Source organism: Coregonus clupeaformis, unplaced genomic scaffold, assembly GCF_020615455.1.
Source record: "Coregonus clupeaformis isolate EN_2021a unplaced genomic scaffold, ASM2061545v1 scaf0073, whole genome shotgun sequence".
Classification (NCBI taxonomy): domain Eukaryota; kingdom Metazoa; phylum Chordata; class Actinopteri; order Salmoniformes; family Salmonidae; genus Coregonus; species Coregonus clupeaformis.
Window position 1 is genome coordinate 405,351 of NW_025533528.1, and position 22,723 is coordinate 428,073.

Genomic DNA, 22,723 nt, shown 5'->3' on the forward strand with positions numbered 1-22,723 from the left:
GAAAACAACAATTTGATGCAATAACAGAATTATAACATAATCTTGTAATTTTTGCTCTCACAGAGATCTCAAGCTACTGTAGCATTGCTTGAGAAATTGCTATTTGCTAAGATGCTATTTGTTTCTTTTGTTTTCAATTAAAAATGGTCGAAATCACAGTATGGTACTTAATTGTTACCCAGAAATGATTTGATATTGAGATCAAAATGGCTGCTTTGGACCTTTAACGTCATCACAGTTTTCACAGATAACTCATACTGCACACAGGTCTCACATCTTCTCTCAAGGCCCCATTCTGAGCATTCTCTAAAGGCCCCACTCTGGGCATGCTCAGTAACAGACCCTAAAACAATAGAGATTTATGGCTGACCAAGTAGACACCATAAGAGAGACGTGAGTGCCCGAAGAAATGCCTTTAGTCAATTCAACACTTGCCAGGGATGACTAAGGGTAAGAGGTTTCTGACAGGAGTCATCCATACCCCTCTGCTGCTCCTACCTCTTCCACTGGTTATCTAAGGAATGGTGAGGGAGAGCATACCCTTCTCTCTCACACACATACACATATAGCAAAACACACTCCATTTACTGTACACAGAAGGGGGATACTCAGGACAGGACACACTTGGGGGTGGTCAAAAAATGTACTATTTACCAACTCATTTTAAAATGTTGATTACCAGGCACGTGCACAGATAGGGGCCTACCTGTGCCGGAGCACCTGCCCCTTTGCCCTCCCACTCGCCAAGTGCCCTTTTGGGTGGAGGTATAATTATTATTTTTGTATACCGTTTTTGTTGTTCTGAGCCCAGTGCCCCCAATGCCCCCAAGTCGTCGTGATGTCGTCAAGTTTGCTACCCACTACCCCGTCTGTTTGTCTACCCTGTACAGAACTAACATGTGCCTGGTTGTGCCTTTTTCCCAGTCTGCCCTGTTCAGAGATTGCGAGCGCCCGGTATCTAAACATGCATGGCTTTAAATGCTGTCACCGTTCAAGTGTGTGTGGCAAGCTACCTAGTTCAAATATCAGCATAACATTTCATTAACACTTGATTTACTGTACATCATTATCAATATTTGGTCTTGTTGGCCTGGTATGGGCAGGCATAAGATACGGACAATGAACACAATTGCATTTTATCTATGGCAATTTGAATGCACAGAAATACTGTGACGAGATCCTGAGGCGCATTGTGAGGCCTATTTTTTGCAAGGTGTCTTTGACCAACAGATGGATATCTGTATTCCCAGTCATGTGAAATCCATAGATTACGGCCTAATTTATTTATTTCAATTTACTGATTTCCTCATAAGTCAATAAAATCGTTGAAATTGTTGCATGTTGCTTTTATATTTTTGTTCAGTATATTTCCTTATAGAATTATAGCCGCTGTAAGGGTGCTGGAGGTGCTGCACAGAGGAGCAATAGCTTATTTTAAAAAATGCCTAGCTGAGGATTGTGTGTAGTACAATTACAACGCATAGCCTACAGTCGGGAACAAACAAACAGGCCTAATTTCAAATACACCATATTTCAAATAGCCTACAATCGCGGGAAAACAGGTTAGAAAGCAAATGGTTCTTGTTGAAAAGAGAAGACTAATCAGTCTGCTACCAAATAGGCCTATTGAGCGAACATTGTTTCATAAAGTAAAACAACATATAGGCTTTTGGCAAGAGTGCACCGGCGATGGCCGTTACGTTTGGTATGGTTACGTAAGGCAATTTTATGGCCCTTAAACTGGGTCTGTGCCCCACCTTGGCCACCCCATTCAAAATGTTCTGGACACCAACTTGGTCTCAGAGCATTTCGTATTGTTCTGTAAGTAAATCCGTGATACTCCATTTAGTATGATATGTTATGTTTGGTAAGGTTACATAAGAGAGATGGTTACTTAAGGCAAAAACTAAAGGAGGGTGGTTGGTTGGGGTAGATGGGTGGGCGTACAACGTGAATGTCTAGCAACCCAAAGATCACTTTTGTTTGCTAACCCTTCCGCTAACCCTAACCCTTTTAGCTAACCCTTCCCCTAACCCTAACCATTTTACAGTGCCTTGCAAAAGTATTCATCCCCCTTGGCATTTTTCATATTTTGTTGCATTACAACCTGTAATTTAAATTGATTTTTATTTGGATTTCATGTAATGCACATACACAAAATAGTCCAAATTGGTGAAGTAAAATGAAAAAAATTACGTATTTAAAAAAATTCGAAAAAATAAATAACGGAAAAGTGGTGCGTGCATATGTATTCAACCCCTTTGCTATGAAGCCCCTAAATAAGATCTGGTGCAACCAATTACCTTCAGAAGTCACATAATTAGTTAAATAAAGTCCACCCGTGTGCAATCTAAGTGTCACATGATCTGTCACATGATCTCAGTATATATACACACCTGTTCTGAAAGGCCCCAGAGTCTGCAACACCACTAAGCAAGGGGCACCACCAAGCAAGCGGCACCATGAAGACCAAGGAGCTCTCCAAACAGGTCAGGGACAAAGTTGTGGAGAAGTACAGACCAGGGTTGGGTTATAAAAAAAATATCAAAAAGTTTGAACATCCCACGGAGCACCCTTAAATCCAATATAAAAAACATTGAAGGAATATGGCACCACAACAAACCTGCCAAGAGAGGGCCACCCACCAAAACTCAAGGACCAGGCAAGGAGGGCATTAATCAGAGGCAACAAAGAGACCAAAGATAACCCTGAAGGATCTGCAAAGCTCCACAGCGGAGATTGGAGTATTTGTCCATAAGACCACTTTAAGCCGTACACTCCACAGAGCTGGGCCAGAAAAAAAGCCATTGCTTAAAGAAAGAAATAAGCAAACACGTTTGGTGTTCGCCAAAAGGCATGTGGGAGACTCCCCAAACATATGGAAGAAGGTACTCTGGTCAGATTAGACTAAAATTCAGCTTTTTGGCAATCAAGGAAATGATGGACGGAGTCAGGCGCAGGAGTAAAATAACTGGATGCAGATGTATTCCTTCCAGACATACAATGCGCCTACAATGGCAATCGAAACAGGTACAGGGGAAACAATCCTCCCTGACCAAACACAGTCTCAGAAAATACAATAAATGTAATGAAACAGGGGAAAATCAACCCTGGCAAAATAAATGAGAGAGTATCTCAACCGAGCTACTCTCCTCCCACATAGAACAATGACTCCCAAAGTCAAGGGGGCAGAGGGAACACTTATACACAGATGGGGGATGAGCACCAGGTGTGTGTGATTGACAAGACAAGTGGAGTGATGAGAATGGGAGCGGCAGTAGCTAGTAAGCCGGTGACGACAAACGCCGAAACCTGCCCGAACAAGGAGGGGAGGCAGCCTCGGCGGAAGTCGTGACAGGATAAGAGCATCTGCTAAATGACTTCCCCCAACAAAAAAAATGTTTTTCCATCGGCAGGGACTGGGAAACTGGTCAGAATTGAAGGAATGATGGATGGCGCTAAATACAGGGAAATTCTTGAGGGAAACCTGTTTCAGTCTTCCAGAGATTTGAGACTGGGACGGAGGTTCACCTTCCAGCAGGACAATGACCCTAAGCATAGTGCTTTAGCAACACTCGAGTTGTTTAAGGGGAAATATTTAAATGTCTTGGAATGGCCTAGTCAAAGCCCAGACCTCAATCTAATTGAGAATCTGTGGTATGACTTAAAGATTGCTGTACACCAGCGGAGCCCATCCAACTTGAAGGAGCTGGAGCAGTTTTGCCTTGAAGAATGGACAAAAATCCCAGTGGCTAGATGTGCCAAGCCCAAGAGACTTGCAGCTGTAATTGCTGCAAAAGGTGGCTCTACAAAGTATCGACTTTGAGGGGGTGGGGGGGGTGAATAGTTATGCACGCTCAAGTTCAGTTTTTTTGTCTTATGTCCTATTTGTTTCACAATAAAAAATAAAATATTCTGCATCTTCAAAGTGGTAGGCATGTTGTGTAAATCAAATGATACAAACCCCTCAAAATCTGTTTTAATTCCAGGTTGTAAGGCAACAAAATAGGAAAAATGCCAAGGGGGGTGAATACTTTCGCAAGCCACTAAGATATCTACACAAGCCAGCCATCCATATACCATGAGTTATACTATTGTAAATATTAGGCTATATTATGAAGTTATTATTTAAGAGCATTTAAGATAAATCACAACTCAGTAAAAAATTTAATAAAATCGAGCTAGCTAACTTGCAGATTTACATCAATCAATATCAATGATCAGCTGATAGCCTACCCTCTTTTCCCGATGTCAATCGTCTTTACGAGGCACTGTAACTAGCTTGCTTACAACTTGTGAGGAGTGTTTTGTGGCTGAAATACATAGGCCTATGCTAGTGTGTAATGAATTTAGTATTTTTTCATTTTGAGCACCTGCCCCTCTGAAAGTTCATGGCCCTGTTGCAGTGGCAACCCGTCATTCATTCATTCATTTTTAATATTATTTTTTTTGGGGGGGGGCTGTTTTGCATGTTATTTTCGCCTTTAATACATATCACATATCAGTTTGCAAACAATAAAAAATCAAATTGAGTTAATAAAGCTGCATACAAACATGGTCTCTTTTTTGCTTTCTTGAGTAAGGCATCTCCAAAATATAGGTGTTTCAGCCTAGCTCATTGCTTTCTGTGGTGGTGGTGGGGCAGCCAGCGGAAAATACAGAGCGTAGGGGTTGGTAATGTTCTCTAGTTGCGCCATGATTGGCTCCGTGTTCTGTCAGTAATGGGGACACTACGTCATCACAAAATATATGGGGAGAGCACGAAAATTCAAGCCCCTTGGGGGCTGCCATTGATTTACATTAGAAGTGCCCATCCAAGAATGCTCAAGGTCATTAGCCACAGTTAAAATGACAACAAATCATGTTATATCTACCGTATATTTGATTGGACTGATCATGCCAACATCATACTTTCAAAATCTTAGCTAGCAAGCTAGACAAGCAGTCATCATCATGATTCAAGTCGACAATCTACTGGCAAATCCTTTTCAATCCTTGTCATATGAAGATAAATTATAGATAAAACGTATCAGTGCTCATCGGCCATTGGACATAAACATTACACAACAAGTTGGAAATCGCAAATTCAACAATGAGTGGTTTGGAAGGAATCAGTGGCTAACTGCAAGCATTGCAAAGCAATCACTGGCCTGCTATTCAGTGGAGAGCGTGTGTGGTCCAAGTCTGGGTTTAACGGTCTCTTTTCCAAGCTTAAAAGGATAAACATTCACATGCAACACCATGGGCCAAAAAAGGTTGAATACATTGGCCATACTGTCAATCCAGCATGACTTTTGCCGCATTCAAAACAACTGGAAACTCGGAACTGTGAAATCTCAGACTTCAGTGAGTTCAAGACAACTGGGAATTCTGAAAAAAAAGAGCTCCGACTGGGAAAATATGTTTTGAACGGTCATTCAACTCGGAATTCCAAGTCGGGAACTCGGGCCTCTTTCTAGAGCTCCGACCTGAAGATCACCGACATCATGATTCAACCTTGTTTTTTTCAGAGTTCCCAGTTGTCTTGAAAGCACCATAAATCCAGAGAATGCTAGACTTTGATGACAAAGATTGATGACAAAATTTGCCCATAAGAAGGATCGCCGCGCCACCCACCTGTTCAAGTGAGCACAACAAGGTAAGTCCAAAAATGTATTGCATGCTGCTGCATAAATGATGTAATATGCCAGGGAGATATGTATACTGTAGCTAAGAAAGTAATACTAAGTGTATGTTTTGTAGTAAGCTGTTAGTAGCCCATGTGCCTCACCCTAATAATTTGGTCAAATGTTTTAAAACTTAACCTACTGTTCTGACTTGGTGGTGCACATGTAACCTATAGCCTGTTTTAGAGAAATGTCATCATCAAATATTGAAAGAGCTTTCATTGTCTGGTTATATGCCCCCTTTATTTATCCTATGGTTCTGACTTGGTGTACATGGAGAATACTGTAAGAACGGCCCATGCTTTATGTAGGCCCTAACAGTTTGTGGGCACTGTTTGTCATTGTTAGAGTGCAGTTAATGTATTGTTTAGTGTTGTGTTGTGTTAGTGGCTTTGCTGGCAAGTTTTTAGTTTACCCCACCAAGATGTACATACTAAAATCGCCTCTACCCTGTTGATTACTTCTCCTTGCCATTATCATTCACCTGATAAGACATGTGAAACTTTTTTTTTGTTGCAAATGTATGATGGGGGTCCCTGGGTCTCTGGTTTGCCTGGGAGGGGGTCCCTGGGCAGGAAAAGGTTGACAACCCTGTTTTACAATGATGTGAGTAAAAACAGATGTAGTATTGAAGTCATGTCTCGCCAGAAACAATTGCGCAGAGAAATACCATATCACTCATTTTAGACCTTTGAGGTCATTTTTATTTGCGGGATTGTATAGCAATCAACTACACACAATCCAGGACATTTGTCTCAGGGGCACTGAATGGTATTGACTGGGTCAAATTAATGTGAATTTAGAAACAAAAAAAATCCCAGGAACAGCTTTGACATGAACTGCCATTCCCACAGCCAATCCCTCCTACTTTTCATATGACATTTCAGAGCATTTCTTGATTCATATAGCCTAGAGTATATAGTTCCGTGCAATGCTGATGATTTTATAGTAGACTTATGATGAGATCACCACAGGATTGATAATCATAGGAAATAATCACTAACTGGTAGTTATATGTGCTGATGGGCTGTTTTTGATACTGTACAGAGGTGTAGCCTACCACCTTTCTTCTCGCAATAGAATAAATCAATAATTTGATGCAATGTAAAATAAATCTTTATTGTTTCACCTTAAAATTCTTAGTTACCTCAACTTAAAATGTGATGTTGCATCAACTTATATACTAAACTTTGTAGATAACTGTTACTGAGTTGACTTAATAAATAAGCAACTCTTCCCAAGAAAGACATTTAGCAGCCCAACTTATCTTTTCAAGTTGAAACAACTAACATTTTTACAACGTGTCTAATGAATAGCTGATTGAGAAAAGCCCTGTTTTCTCTTCTCTAGCCCTCTTCTAGGTGTCAGAATGTGCGTTCACACTTTGTGTCATCGCAGTGTCCTGGCTGACAGAAGCCCTGCCGCTGTCTGCCATAGCTCTGCTCCCGGCCTTGCTCTTCCTTCTCTTTGGTGTCATGAAGCCCTCTCAGGTGAACGCCACACAATGTTCTCACAGTTTTATTGTGTGTGTGTGGGACTATTTAACAACAACAACAAAATAATAAGTAAAAATGGAGATACAAAGATTTTCCTGGAAGTGGATGTCACATTATCTGTCTGTGCTCTATCTCTTGCTTTCATGTCTGATAAATCTCTTCTGGTTTGATTAATTAATCCATAAATTGATCAATACAGGATAATTTATTTCATTATTATTGTCTCACAGTCAGCTCCTAACATAGGGTCGGGCAAACTACGCAAGCCCATTCAATCTGGCCCACGAGGTTTGAGTAAAACAACTTTTTTTTGTAACTAGATAGAAATTATAATCGACCTATATATTTTCAAATAACTGGCCTTTTTCGGACATGGACATTTATTTTGACAAACAAATACGTAAAAAAAAAAAAATCTTTGCGGCCCTCGCGTTTAATCCCAATGTGGTCTTTGAGACAAAAAGTTTGCCCACCCCTGTCCTAACACCTCAGTCTGTAATAACCTGCTCAGCCATATTTATTATCTATTCATTATTAACAATCTCAGTGCCTGGCACTGTATAGTTTTAATGGCAAAATAATAATAATATGCCATTTAGCAGACGCTTTTATCCAAAGCGATTTACAGTCATGTGTGCATACATTGTAATGCCACTACCCTGGCATTACAAGCGCCATGCTCTACCAATTGAGCTACAGAGGACCACAAAAGAATACAGAATGCACAATGTTCTCTCCTTCCTATACTAGACAATAAAGAAAATATTATATTTGGTCTTAGTCAATTTTTTTGTGAAATGTTAAGTTGATATGTGTCAAGATCTGCTGCTTATCATGAAATGTCAAATCTAACAACTTCATTGGCATATTGATCGACAAGTCTAAGATCTTCCACCTCTCTCTTTTCTTCCTGTTCTCCCTCCTTGCCTCATGTCCAGGAGGCTGGGGTGTACTTCAAAGACTTTCACTTGCTGTTGATCAGGGTCATCTGTCTGGCAACGTCCATAGAGAAGTGGGGTCTCCACCAGAGGATAGCACTGAGGATGGTCACTCTGGTGGGGGATCAATCCTGGATGGTGGTTTCTCTCTGCTTGCCTCTCACCCTCTTTTCCGGGCCTCAGTTGCAGATGTGTCACCATCTTGGAGGACCATGTCTTTTTTAAGATATTAACACGAACACAGCAGAGGAGAGCAGGCTTTTCAAGTCATAAAATCCTCTGAATCTCTAAATTTAATTTGGCAAACCACTCTTCATTGGTCAGTGCCCCTGTGGATTTCTCTTTGCAGGCTAATGTTGGGCTTCATGAGCAGCTGTGCCTTCCTCTCCATGTGGGTCCAGAACACATCGGCCGTTGCCATGGTGATGCCCATCGTGGAGGTGGTCATTCAGCAGATCTTGAAGGCAGTGAGAGAAGGTGAGCAGCACCAGCGAGTTTTAGCACAATAATGATCCATGTTAATTTGGTGTCAAATGTTTACTCACAGAACTTGGTCATTGGTAGGAACTTAATACTTGGAACATTCTAAACTCCACATTATTCGTACAGAGACTGAGGGATCGTGTCAGAAGAATGAATAGTAAATAGGGTATTTTGGAGTTCCTCTGCATTCATTTAACATTCTTAAAAGGATCACCCAAATTAATTCATAATTTTCTTACCTTGAAAGCAATCAGTGAAGAAGAACGGCAGGTAGCTTAGTGGTTAAGAGCGTTGTGCCATTAACCGAATGGTCGCAGGTTCTAATCCCCGAGCCGACTAGGTGAAAAATCTGTCGACGTGTCCTTGAGCAAGGCACTTAACCCTAATTGCTCCTGTAAGTCACTCTGGATAAGAGCGTCTGCAAATATAAAAAGATACTGCAATCCTAGCTTTGGATTTGCTTACACTCAACAACTGTCTGATAACTTAAACATTTTCTTTAGCATTGTATCAATTGTCCACATACCTGCTTTAATTTCACGTTAATAATTCTTATCTCTGATAGAACAAATAAGGAACCAGATGAAGCAGACTACACTATTCCAGAGGAAGCTTCCTCTCAGACCAATGTAAGTAGCAGATAGCTAATTTATCAGCGGTCTAAGGCACTGCATCGCAGTGCTTGAGGCGTCACTACAGACCCGGGTTCGACCCCAGGCTGTGTCACAACCGGCAGTGATTGGGTGTCCCATAGGGCGGCGCACAATTGGCCCAGCGTCGTCCAGGTTAGGGGAGGGTTTGGTCGGCGGGCTTTAATTGGCTCATTGCGCTCTAGCAACTCCTTGTGGCGGGCTGGGTGCCCGCAGGCTGACTTCGGTCGTCAATTGAACGGTGTTTCCTCCAACACATTGGTGCAGCTGGCTTCTGGGTTAAGCAGGCGGGTGTTAAGGAGTGCGGTTTGGTGGGTCATGTTTCGGAGGACGCATGACTTGACCTTTGCCTCTCCCGAGCCCGTTGGGGAGTTGCAGCGATGACCTCTCCTCCCAGAGTAAAAAAGAACACATGATGTGCAAGGGGCTGTGCCTAAGCATTGCATACTCTTCCTCTATACTGTAGGAGAGATTTCCACCCTGCCTGGGACCTCATCTTTTCAGAGTACATTTATCAGTGAGTTCTTTATCAGCTATACCTAGTGCTTCTCAGACTTACAATACATATCCTTATACTGTATGCCAGGGGTAGGCAACCATGGTCCTGGAGTGCCGCAAGCACTTCATGTTTATGATTTAACCGACCTGGAAGACCTGGGGCCTCATTTCTCAATCATGCGTAGGCATAAATCTGTGCCTAAACAATGTGTGGGATCATTTCCACGCAAAGTGTGAGATTGATCAATATGATCGTTTGCTTGAGAGTGTGCATAAATTTACGCACAGTGCCAAGTGGTGGAATAAGGGAACTGCTTGTAAAGCGAAACCTAGTAGAAAATGTGGGAAATTGTGAGAATAGTAATTTCATTTCGATTTCATTGTATTTCCATTGTGAATTCATGCAACATATTTTGACAGGCTATATCATATAATTTCACCAATGTATTTATTACAATAATAATGGATATAAAGTACAGTAATTTGTTAAATTAGACTGGCACGTGTGAAAGTGAAACCATTGTTGAAATACTATAAAAGATGGAGATAATGGGGAAAGAAAACTTAATGAGAGATGGCTGATCTTGCTCTGTTGGAAGATTTGACACAAGCTGCATTTCGCAAAGACCGCGTTTTTAGAGAGAGGTGGGACTTTTCTGCAGAAATTACAGATTGACTCATCAGATATAGTTTCCCAAAAACAATCTTACTGGATTTTTGCGAGGACTTAACAACTACTTTAGAAAGGCAAACACATGCCATTCCGGTGCACATCCAAGTGCTCTCCACCCTCTGGTTTTTGGCCACAGGCACTTTTCAGCAGGAGCTTACCAATCGACATCTCACAGCCCTTGATGAGCCGATGTGTTGGATGCAATCATCAGCAAAATTAACAGTTGCATACAATTTCCATACACCATCACACAACAGGTTGAAGTCAAGAGGGGTTTGCCATCAATGGGTTCCCAAATACGAACGAACAGAGCAATAGACGGTACCCACATCGCCATAAAAGCACCATCCCAAAACAAGATAAACTATGTGAACAGAAAACGCTTCCACTCACTTAATGTGCAGGTGATAGGTTATGTGAAGCGTAAAATACACTTCTGAATGTGGTGGCCAGGTGGAACGCACTACTCAGTTTATTCTACAGAACAGCAATGTTGGCCTATACCCTACATGGAGAAGGGTACAATTGCGGCCCGCAATTCGGGGCGTTACTGCATGTGGGAATTGCTGCATCTGAAGGAACCCCTCTTTATACTTCTACTGGTAAATGTTTAAGTTAGGACAGGCGGGAGGAGGGGGCGCTCCAGTACAGTAGGTGGCCTTCATACACAATACGTTAGATGCCAGCCGCTGATAAACCCTACAGAAGAGGTGACAACGGTAGCCAGCTAGTCGTACACTGTAGACAGTGTCCTTTGCCCCCGCCTGTCGGACACTGTTTTCCCGCAGTTCTGTTAACGACGGCGAGGGCAATTGTTCGGCAGGCGGGAACGAAAGACACTGTGTGCTAGCTTAGCCAGCTAGTCCTAAGTAGGAGTCTGGTACACAGCAGGCTGGAGGCGATACTGTGTGCTAGCTAGCTAACTAGCAAGTTATCACACAGTGTCGCTAACTAGCAAGCTAGTTAGTTAGCTAGCACACAGTGTCACCCTCCCGTCTACTGTGCTAGCGGGAGGCGGGGACAACCGGTAGACAGTGTCCTTCGCCCACGCCTATCAGGCACGGTTATCCCGCAGTTCTGTTAATGACGGTGAGGGCAGGTGTTCAGCAGGCCGGAGCAAAGGACATAGTCTAGCAGTGTCGCTCCCACTAGATAGCAAGGAGGACTATGGTAGGCGGGGTGAAAAAAACTCAGAGAGTACTTTTATTTCCCTTTTGGGGGAGGGAGTTGTTGAAGATGGATGGCTTATTGGTAAGTGTTGCCTACTCATTTGAAGTATATTTGCCAGTGGCGACCCATCATTCAGGGCTGGTGGGGCATAGCCCCACCTGTTTTGAGCCCCACCTGTTAAGCAAAAAATATATATACAGTGCATTTGTAAAGTATTCAGACCCCTTGACTTTTTCCACATTTTGTTACGTTACAGCCTTATTCTAAAATTGATTAAATTGTATTTTTTCCTCATCAATCTACACAAATTACCACATAATGACAAAGGAAAAGCTGTTTTTTAGAAATGTTTAGAAATGTATTAAAAAATTAAAACTGAAATTTTCAGACCCTTCACTCAGTACTTGTTGAAGCACCTTTGGCAGCGATTACAGTCTTCTTGGGTATGACGCTACAAGCTTGGCACACTTGTATTTGGGGAGTTTCTCCCATTCTTCGCTGCAGATCCTCTCAAGCTCTGTCAGGTTGGATGGGGAGCGTCGCTGCACAACTATTTTCAGGTCTCTCCAGAGATGTTCGATTGGGTTCAAGTCCAGGCTCTGGCTGGCCCACTCAAGGACATGCAGAGACTTATCCAGAAGCCACTCCTGCGTGGTCTTGGTTGTGTACTTAGGGAGTCGTTGTCCTGTTGGAAGGTGAACCTTCGCCCCAGTCTGAGGTCCTGAGCACTCTGGAGCCGGTTTTCATCAAGGATCTCTCTGTACTTTGTTCCGTTCATCTTTCCCTCAATCCTGACAAGTCTCACAGCCACTGCTGCTGAAAAACATCCCCACAGCATGATGCTGCGACCACCATGCTTCACCGTAGGGATAGTGCCAGGTTTCCTCCAGACGTGACGCATGTCATTCAGGCCAAAGAGTTCAATATTGGTTATATCAGACAAGAGAATCTTGTTTCTCATGGTCTGAGAGTCCTTTAGGTGACTGTTGGCAAACTCCAAGCGGGCTGTCATGTGCCTTTTACTGAGGAGTGGCTTCCGTCTGGCCGCAAAGGCCTGATTGGTGGTGCTGCAGAGATGGTTGTCCTTCTGGAAGGTTCTCCCATCTACACAGAGGAACTCTGAAGCTCTGTCAGAGTGGCCATCGGGTTCTTGGTCACCTCCCTGACCAAGGCCCTTCTCCCCCGATTGCCCAGTTTGGCCAGGCGGCCAGCTCTAGGAAGAGTTAGTTGGTGGTTCTTCCATTTAAGAATGATGGAGGCCACTGTGTGCTTGGTGGTCTTGGGGACCTTCAATACTGCAGAAATGTTTTGTTTACCATTCCCCAGATCTGTGCCTCGACACAATCCTGGCTCAGAGCTCTACGGACAATTCCTTTGACCTCATTACTTGGTTTTTGCTCTGACATGCACTGTCAACTGTGGTACCTTATATAGACAGGTGTGTGCCTTTCCAAATCTTGTCCAATCAATTGAATTTACCACAGTTGGACTCCAATCAAGTTGTAGAAAACATCTCTAGGATTATCAATGGAAACAGGATGCACCTGAGCTCAATTTCGAGTCTCATAGCAAAGGGTCTGAATACTTATGTAAATAAGGTCTCTGTTATTTTGTTTTAATAAATTTGCAAACATTTCTAAAAACCTGTTTTCACTTTGTCATTATGGGGTATTGTGTGTAGATTGATGAGGAAATTATTTTAATTCATCCATTTTAGAATAAGGCTGTAACGTAAATAAATGTTGAAAAAGGGAAGTGGTCTGAATACATTCCGAATGCACTGTATGTATGTATGTATGTATGTATGTATGTATGTATGTAAATTAAGAGACCACTGCAAATTTTTCTTAAATCAACATCTCTACATGTATGACAGCCATTCCATTCCAGTGTCTGTTGAATTCCAACACAGGCACACCTCATTCTACTGAATTAGGTACTGATTAGGTGATCACATGAACCAAATCTTATTTAAACGAGGAAAAGTATAAAATCCACTGCTGTGGTCATCACTATCCTCTTGCAATAGGACCAGCTGAACGGCAAAAACAGTGCTAATAGTACCTCAAAAGTAATATTAATAAAAAAATAACTGTTGACCATGCCAAAAGAGTTGAAAAGGAAAGTTTTGAGTGAGGAAAAGAAGGGTTCAATTCTGGCTTTACTGGCAGAGGGATACAGTGAGCGTCAGGTTGCTTCCATCCTTAAAATTCCAAAGACGGCGGTTCATAAGAACAAGGTCAAGCAGCAGACATTGGGGACAAAAAAGCTACAGACCGGCAGAGGGCAAAAAACGACTCTCTACTGACCGGGATGACCGCCAACTCATTTGAATGTCACTCAACAACCGTAGAATGACATCAAGTGACCTACAAAAAGAATGGCAAACGGCAGCTGGGGTGAAGTGCACGGCGAGGACGGTTCGAAACAGGCTCCTAGGGGCAGGGCTGAAGTCGTGCAAAGCTAGAAAAAAGCCCTTCATCAATGAGAAGCAAAGAAGAGCCAGGCTGAGGTTTACAATAGACCATTAGGATTGGGCCGTAGAGGACTGGAGTAAGGTCTGTATGAGTGCAGGTATGTTTTCCGTCAACAATGTAATGTGTTCAATAAACCCATGCAGCTTCAGGGCACTGTTTCGTCCTAGTGGAGAGCGGTCCGGGAGAGAGGCGACAAATGCCAGTCATAGAGGAGGACTATGAGGTGATCCTTCTAGCGTCACTCCTTTTTTTTGGTGAATGTCTGTATTGATTAGAAAGTATGAATGCATACTTCTGTTTAACTGTGTATTGCATGACATCCTAACGGCCCGTCTTCTTCTCCCCTTGTTTCAGTCCCCAAGAGGTTGTGACTGGGGTGATGTTCATCCTGATGGCGGCGCTATGGGTCTACAGGGACCCTGGCTTTATCCAAGACTGGGCCTCCCTCTTCCTCCCTCAGTGAGTTCAATCCCTTTTCTACTACTCTTAACTTTTGCATAGCAGCACCACTACCTAGCAACGCACCTCATGTTTTAAAAGGCTGTGTGATCTGGGACTAAAGGGCACAACCTCATTCTTTTCATGTAGATATGCTGGCTACGTCACTGACGCCACCATGGCCCTACTTGCTGGGGCTCATGTTCTTCATCATGCCAGCACACACAAGCCTTCTGCAGATAAACATGGTATCAAATATGGTACGGTACCCTAAATAACATTACACCTTGTTGTGGAAAACTGTATCCAAAGAATCTAGCTAGGTTTCCATTCAATTGGCAACATATTTTCATGCAAATATTATAGAATTTGCATAAAGAAAATATGCTCATTTTCCCACCAGTGTTGTGTATACACCAAACAGACTTCTGTAGTGGAAGAATAGAGATTGAACAAATGTGAACGATGAAGGCCAGTGATGAAGATAGGTCTAACGACTTGCTGGCACCGAGGCTCAGCGTGATGAGCCAATCACCATTTACGGCATTGTTTGAATGACAGACCATCTGTGGGCTATCACAGGGGTCTCAAACACCTTATGTGGCAATCTCAATGAGGAGACATTCCCACAGAAGTCCTAGGGTCACTAAAAACAGGAGAGGAGAACACTGATGAAACTTGATTCAACGAAATGACTTACTGTGTGACTTAAATTGTCATGTTTCGATCGTTTCAAGATTTCATAAAGAGCTATGAATTGTTATGTTTCATTGCACTGTAAGTGCTATGGATTGAGACAGAGAAACAGGGACGGCTTGTTCAATAGGGCGATATGGGCGACGCACTGCCAAACGGGAAAAGGAAGGGATTTTTTTTCTAATCAATTATAAAAAATAAAATAAAATAAAAATATATATTTTTTTTTAATAAATGTATAAAAAATTATATCACGGCAACAGCAGTTATCAGTGTTCACGTCTGATCTGCCAGCCACTAAATGTCAAATCAGGCTAAAGTCGTGCTTCAAATGGCCCCGCCCGTTTTTTGGGCGATTTCAGTCAGGTTGAAAATCGCCCAGAAGTCTCTCATAGCCTGTCATGTAAAATCTATTTTTTTCACATTTCAAAGCTTTCAATACATTCTCTATGGGTGTCTGTGTGCATGCACTCACGCGCGTCGTCATACGTGACGTAACGCTGAACGTAACTAAGACAATGGCGGCTATCAGCGTCTATATTTGCAACCTGCAGTGTGGCGTTATTTTATGTTTTTAATTTGTAGACTTAGTTTACAAACATTCTGCAAACATTCTGCTTGGACTGATCTTCGGTTTTGGACTGATCTTGTTGATCGTGGTACATACCCGCTACGAACGGACTAAATAATGAAAACGCTGCTGGCAGAGAGGTGGAGCCGCCACCTTCACCCTGGTCAGAGCGGACCGCGATCCTGGTAAGAGAGCGACTGTACCCCGACATTGAACTGCTTTCTGTGTCATTGAACCTTACTATTGTTGATAAAACAAGTTTACTGGAGAACGGAGAAAAAGTAGAGACTTTTGGACAAGGTGGATAATTGTATAATATAAGGCAGTTTATTCAGAGGTAAAGATATCTGCAATCGCGTTCACGGACCCGTCTGGTCAAACTCTTAGGGAGCTATAAATCAAGCCCCATTACTTACCATATCAGATAAGAGAAATTGCTGCAGCTACATATATTTTACATCCTGGCCCTACATAGTTCACTATTTGCATCACTTACCAAAATATTACATGTGGTCATATATGCTTGGAAAGTGGAGATGCCATAGAACGTCAAAAAAGTAAACATTGCTGGAGACACATTGCGTTTGCTAGCGAAGAGATTTGTTGTGGCAAATGAACTTGGGCTGGGAATTGCCAGGAACCTCACGATAAGATATATGCATCAGCATTGCGAGTCTCATGATTCTATACGTATTGCGATTCGACACTGTGGATTTTATTGCGCACCATATGTCTGTTGCAGAGGGATCAGAAAGCCATGAGAACGAGTTTTGATCAGTCATGGAAATAAAAGTGCTGAAAACAAATTGGCTCCCAATGTGAAAAGATTGAGAACAAGCTATGAAGGAACAATAATTGGTGTTTTGGTGCAGGTACAGCCAACTAGCGCTAAAATATTGCGATATTGTCAATACAGTATATCGTAAAGTATCACTTATGTAACTCGATTTCTTTCACCCCAATCCCTCAAATTAACGGTAAATAACTGAATTGTTTGCCCCACATTTAGCTAAGATGATTAGCTAGCCAGCTAAAATGTTTTATTTAGTTAGCAGTCGCATCTACAATAGTTTACTGTCAATAACATGTCTCCAAAAATGACGTGGTGTCTCCAATTGTGTTGACATTTTACAATTGCAATGCGCATCCATGAGTATCCACTTTCTGTAGCTCAGCTGGTAGAGCACGGCGCTTGTAACGCCAAGGTAGTGGGTTCGATCCCGGACCACCCATACACAAAAATGTATGCACGCATGACTGTAAGTCGCTTTGGATAAAAGCGTCTGCTAAATGGCATATTATTATTATTATTATTATTATCTGAAGAGAGCCCCAAACATTGTGTGCAGACATTTTATGCAATAAATGAAGTAGGTTCAATCTAGTAGTTCTGATCTTCTGATTGGTCCTGATGAGTTAGGGCGAGGTCCCCTCCAGGCTACTGTCACTGTTGCATTGGCTCTGAGTCGGGTTCTCTGTCTTCAAATGTTCAGCCTAAGAGAGGGATTTTTGTGTGTGTGTGTGTGTGTGTGTGTGTTTAACAGTGATGATGTGTGTGTGTGTGTGTGTTTAACAGTGATGATGATGTGTGTGTGTGTGTGTTTGTGTGTGTGTGTGTGTCCTCAGAGCAAGAACTCGTGAGTTGGAAGAACTGAGAGGCCTATGGCGTGGGTGTTGTCCTTGGCCACCTGCTGACAAGGCTGACAAGATAGGACCCTTTTGTCCATTGTTATTGGATAGGAACATAACTTATAACCAGCTCCTGACCTAAATAGATCTTAGCACAACATTTTACTCAACATATCATATTCCATATTCACTATAACAAATATATTTACTACGACATTAGCAAGAACCGCCACATCCTCAGCCGGCTAATCCAGTGTGTGAAGTTTTGCGGAGTGTTTGAGTTAGCTTTGACGAGGCAAAGATGAAACTGAGGGCTCCACCAACCCTGGTAAGCCAACACTTTTGAGATCAGTCAACAAATGCTTCTGGATTGACTTATATGCTGCCCCTGTCTTCATGTTGTTGCTGGACATATCTTTTTTTAAATGTGTGTAGGTCACCTAAATCATCAGAAAAATTGCCCCTCCTGAGAATTTTTTCAGGAGCCGCCACTGCAGAGAAACTGTGTTATTCTGTTTGTCGGACAGCGAATAGTTCAAAGAGGAGAAACACAGGGGTGTGCTCTTATCATAGTGTTGAGGTGTGGTGATTAGATTAGAGAATGCGTGTGAAGTTTTATGCCTTTTGTGTTAATGTTTTAGGCCATGCAAAGTGATGTTAATTAGACGATGGGAGAGACTGGTATTTGGTGCGCTTGGAAGAATAATAGCTGGGTTTAAACTCCGATCATGGTGTCATTGGTAAACCGATCTCCTGCTGTTAAGACTTAGGATACACTGCTCAAAAAAATAAAGGGAACACTTAAACAACACAATGTAACTCCAAGTCAATCACACTTCTGTGAAATCAAACTGTCCACTTAGGAAGCAACACTGATTGACAATAAATGTCACATGCTGTTGTGCAAATGGAATAGACAACAGGTGGAAATTATAGGCAATTAGCAAGACACCCCCAATAAAGGAGTGGTTCTGCAGGTGGTGACCACAGACCACTTCTCAGTTCCTATGCTTCCTGGCTGATGTTTTAGTCACTTTTGAATGCTGGCGGTGCTTTCACTCTAGTGGTAGCATGAGACGGAGTCTACAACCCACACAAGTGGCTCAGGTAGTGCAGCTCATCCAGGATGGCACATCAATGCGAGCTGTGGCAAGAAGGTTTGCTGTGTCTGTCAGCGTAGTGTCCAGAGCATGGAGGCGCTACCAGGAGACAGGCCAGTACATCAGGAGACGTGGAGGAGGCCGTAGGAGGGCAACAACGCAGCAGCAGGACCGCTACCTCCGCCTTTGTGCAAGGAGGAGCACTGCCAGAGCCCTGCAAAATGACCTCCAGCAGGCCACAAATGTGCATGTGTCTGCTCAAACGGTCAGAAACAGACTCCATGAGGGTGGTATGAGGGCCCGACATCCACAGGTGCGGGTTGTGCTTACAGCCCAACACCGTGCAGGACGTTTGGCATTTGCCAGAGAACACCAAGATTGGCAAATTCGCCACTGGCGCCCTGTGCTCTTCACAGATGAAAGCAGGTTCACACTGAGCACGTGACAGAGTCTGGAGACGCTGTGGAGAATGTTCTGCTGCCTGCAACATCCTCCAGCATGACCGGTTTGGCGGTGGGTCAGTCATGGTGTGGGGTGGCATTTCTTTGGGGGGGCTGCACAGCCCTCCATGTGCTCGCCAGAGGTAGCCTGACTGCCATTAGGTACCGAGATGAGATCCTCAGACCCCTTGTGAGACCATATGCTGGTGCGGTTGGCCCTGGGTTCCTCCTAATGCAAGACAATGCTAGACCTCATGTGGCTGGAGTGTGTCAGCAGTTCCTGGTCTCACAGTCTCACAGTCGACAGTGCATGTCAGAGCAAAAACCAAGCCATGAGGTCGAAGGAATTGTCCGTAGAGCTCCGAGACAGGATTGTGTCGAGGCACAGATCTGGGGAAGGGTACCAAAAAATGTCTGCAGCATTGAAGATCCCCAAGAACACACTGGCCTCCATCATTCTTAAATGGAAGAGGTTTGGAACCATCAATACTCTTCCTAGAGCTGGCCGCCCTGCCAAACTGAACAATCGGGGGAGAAGGACGTTGGTCAGGGAGGTGACCAAGAACCGAATGGTCACTCTGACAGAGCTCCAGAGTTCCTCTGTGGAGATGGGAGAACCTTCCAGAAGGACAACCATCTCTGCAGCACTCCACCAATCAGGCCTTTATGGTAGAGTGGCCAGAAGGAAGCCACTCCTCAGTAAAAGGCACATGACAGCCCGCTTGGAGTTTGCCAAAAGGCACCTAAAGACTCTCAGACCATGAGAAACGAACTCTTTGGCCTGAATTCCAAGCATCACTTCTAAAGGAAACCTGGCACCATCCCTACGGTGAAGCATGGTGGAGGCAGCATCATGCTGTGGGGATGTTTTTCAGGGGCAGGGACTGGGAGACTAGTCAGGATCGAGGGAAAGATGAATGGAGCAAAGTACAGAGAGATCCTTGATGAAAACCTGCTCCAGATCGCTCAGGACCTCAGACTGGGACGAAGGTTTACCTTCCAACAGGACAATGACCCTAAGCACACAACCAAAGCAATGCAGGAGTGGCTTCGGGACAAGTCTCTGAATGTCCTTTAGTGGCTCAGCCAGAGCCCAGAACTGAACCCGATCAAACAGCTCTGGAGAGACCTGAAAATAGCTGTGCAGCAACGCTCCCCATCCAACCTGACAGAGCTTGAGAGGATCTGCAGAGAAGAACGGGAGAAAATCCCCAAATACATTTACATTTTAGTCATTTAGCAGACGCTCTTATCCAGAGCGATTTACAGTTAGTGAGTGCATACATTTTAATACTGGTGTGTATACAGGTGTGCTAAGCTTGTAGCGTCATACCCAAGAAGACTCAATGCTGTAATCGCTGCAAAGGTGCTTCAACAAAGTACTGAGTAAAGGGTCTGAATACTTATGTAAATGTTTATTTTTTGTAATAAATTAGCAACAAATTCTAAAAACCAGTTTTTGCTTTGTCATTATGGGGTATTGTGTGTAGATTGAGGAGGGGGGGGGGAAACAATTTAATTAATTTTAGAATAAGGCTGTAACGTAACAAAATGTGGAAAAAGTCAAGGGGTCTGAATACTTTCCGAAGGCACTGTATATGCACTACACATACAGTTTCAAAGACCCAGGTTGAGTGAATCCAGAAGAAGGGCTAGTTATGGTTTAGTTAACCCGGTACACAAAACAAACCCTCATTAGTACACAGGTCAAAGCCTGTTGACGTACTACTAGGTCTGGCGCCCAGGCTACTGAATGCTAACCATTGCTTTTTGCTTGCCTAATGCTGCTTGACTGTCGTCATTTCAGGTGAAGGCGGGGACTAGTGTGAATGTAATCGGTGTCCTTGCAGTGTTATTGGCTGTGACAACATGGGGGATTCCACTGTTTGACCTGGATACCTACCCTGATTGGGCACCTACTCCATCCACGTCAAACTCCACTGGATGGTGAAGTCAGTCAGGAAAATACTAAATATAGGGCCGTAGAGTAGTGTTTGTCTAATTCTGCGTTCATGCCCTCTTCTGAAGTAGGATACTCTGAACTATCTGACTGGGAAAGTCAAGGTACAAACATATTACCACAATATTTCCCCAACTTCCAACTTGGAAGCTAATGAGTAATGTTGGACTTCAGAAACTTGCAGTTGTGAGTTCAGAAGCTTTTCCAAGAAGAATTTCTGAGTTTCCAATAGCACATGAACACAGCATTAGTCAGGATAGTTACTAAATGGTCGATGGCAAAATGGATCCTTTAATTGCACTCCTAACCCTCACCTCAAGCTTAGCCCCACCCATTCTCCCTTGCTGGTCCAATGGAACCATTCTATTAAGAAGTTGAGGCTAAAGGTGCAGATTCTCCATGTACCAATGTGTTAATTTATTGGACATCTCACAGATCCTTTCACTCAATGGCAGGGGAGACCATTTAAAACAGTGGTACCAACCGGTTGATCGTGATCGACTGATCCATCTTCAAGGCATTCCTAGTCGATCACCAAACATTTCTGTAGAAAAGGCCATTTGGGTTGCTGTTACGTTCCCCAGTTTCTGTGTTGTAGGTTGTGTATTTTCATGTATGTATTTCAGGAAATGGGTTCCTGAAATTCCCCACCAACAAGCAGCTGATTGGTCAATGAACATTGATGATTGGAGAGCTGACCCTGCGCCCTCGTCAGGACGCAGCTGTCTCCAATTACCAACTCCTTCTGAAGCTATATAAGCCCCAGTTCTGTTGCTCAGAAGAAGAGAAAGGGGAACCAGAATTGCTGAGAGTTACAGCATGTTGGTTGCAGGGGCGGTGTGTTCATTAGGGCGATATGGGCGACGCACTGCCAAACGGGAAAATAAAGGGATTTTTTTTCTAATCAATTATATCACGGCAACAGTAGTTATCAGTGTTCTAATCTAGACGTCTGATCTGCCACTAAATGTCCAATCAGGCTAAAGTCGTGCTTCAAATGTCCCCGCCTTGAGGGCGATTTCAGCCAGGGTTGAAAATTGCCCAGAAGTCTCTAGCCTCTAATGTAAAATCAATTTTTTTTCAAATATCAGAGCTTTCAATACCACAATCTCTATGGGTTTCTGAGGGCTTGCACTACGTGCTTCGTCATTAACGGAACATAACCATGAACGTAACTCAAAAAAGAGCGGTAGCCTCATCAATCAATTCACTACTACTGTCAAAATGGCAGTGCAACTTCGATTGTCTCTTTGAAAGAAGTTCCTTTTGTCCGCAACAAACCAAGATAAATTGGCAACGAAACAATTAGGACCTCCCAGACCAAATTTAATAATTCAACAGGTTTCTACTAAAGGGGGAAAGTCCTACACCCGAGGATTTTCCAAAAATTGGTATGAACGAAAAATCTGGCTAGCAGGCTGCGATGTAGCTAATGCAGTTTTCCAGGTACCAGCCCACCGTGAGAGAGGCATATGGCTACGTGAGGATGCTACATGATGAAGATTTAATTTTTTCCTGCGGCTTTTTCACAAAATCATGCCCCACCGCCGACATTCTGTACCAGAAGCTACAGAAGAAGGACATCGATGCTGTCTTTATCAAACGTGCCTCGATAGCTTCACAAGCAGTGTGCAGGCCATAAGGTAAGATTAAACAATATCATTCGATCTTTCATTTTCACAAGTCATTGAACGCTTTGATGTATTGAAACAGAGAAGAGAACAGTTTCAGTACAAGTAATGCTAGCCTCTCTCTCTCTTTTGTCCCTCCCTGTCTGTCTCTTTAACACACACGCCCAAATCAGTTCACAGTTGATGTTGTTTAAAATAGTTATTTTT

At 43.2% G+C, this 22,723-nt stretch overlaps 1 pseudogene; it reads left to right on the forward strand.

Annotated features, from left to right (window-relative positions):
• Positions 1 to 440: 440 nt before the first annotated feature.
• Positions 441 to 20,876, forward strand: LOC121531192 (annotated as a pseudogene).
• Positions 20,877 to 22,723: the final 1,847 nt, after the last annotated feature.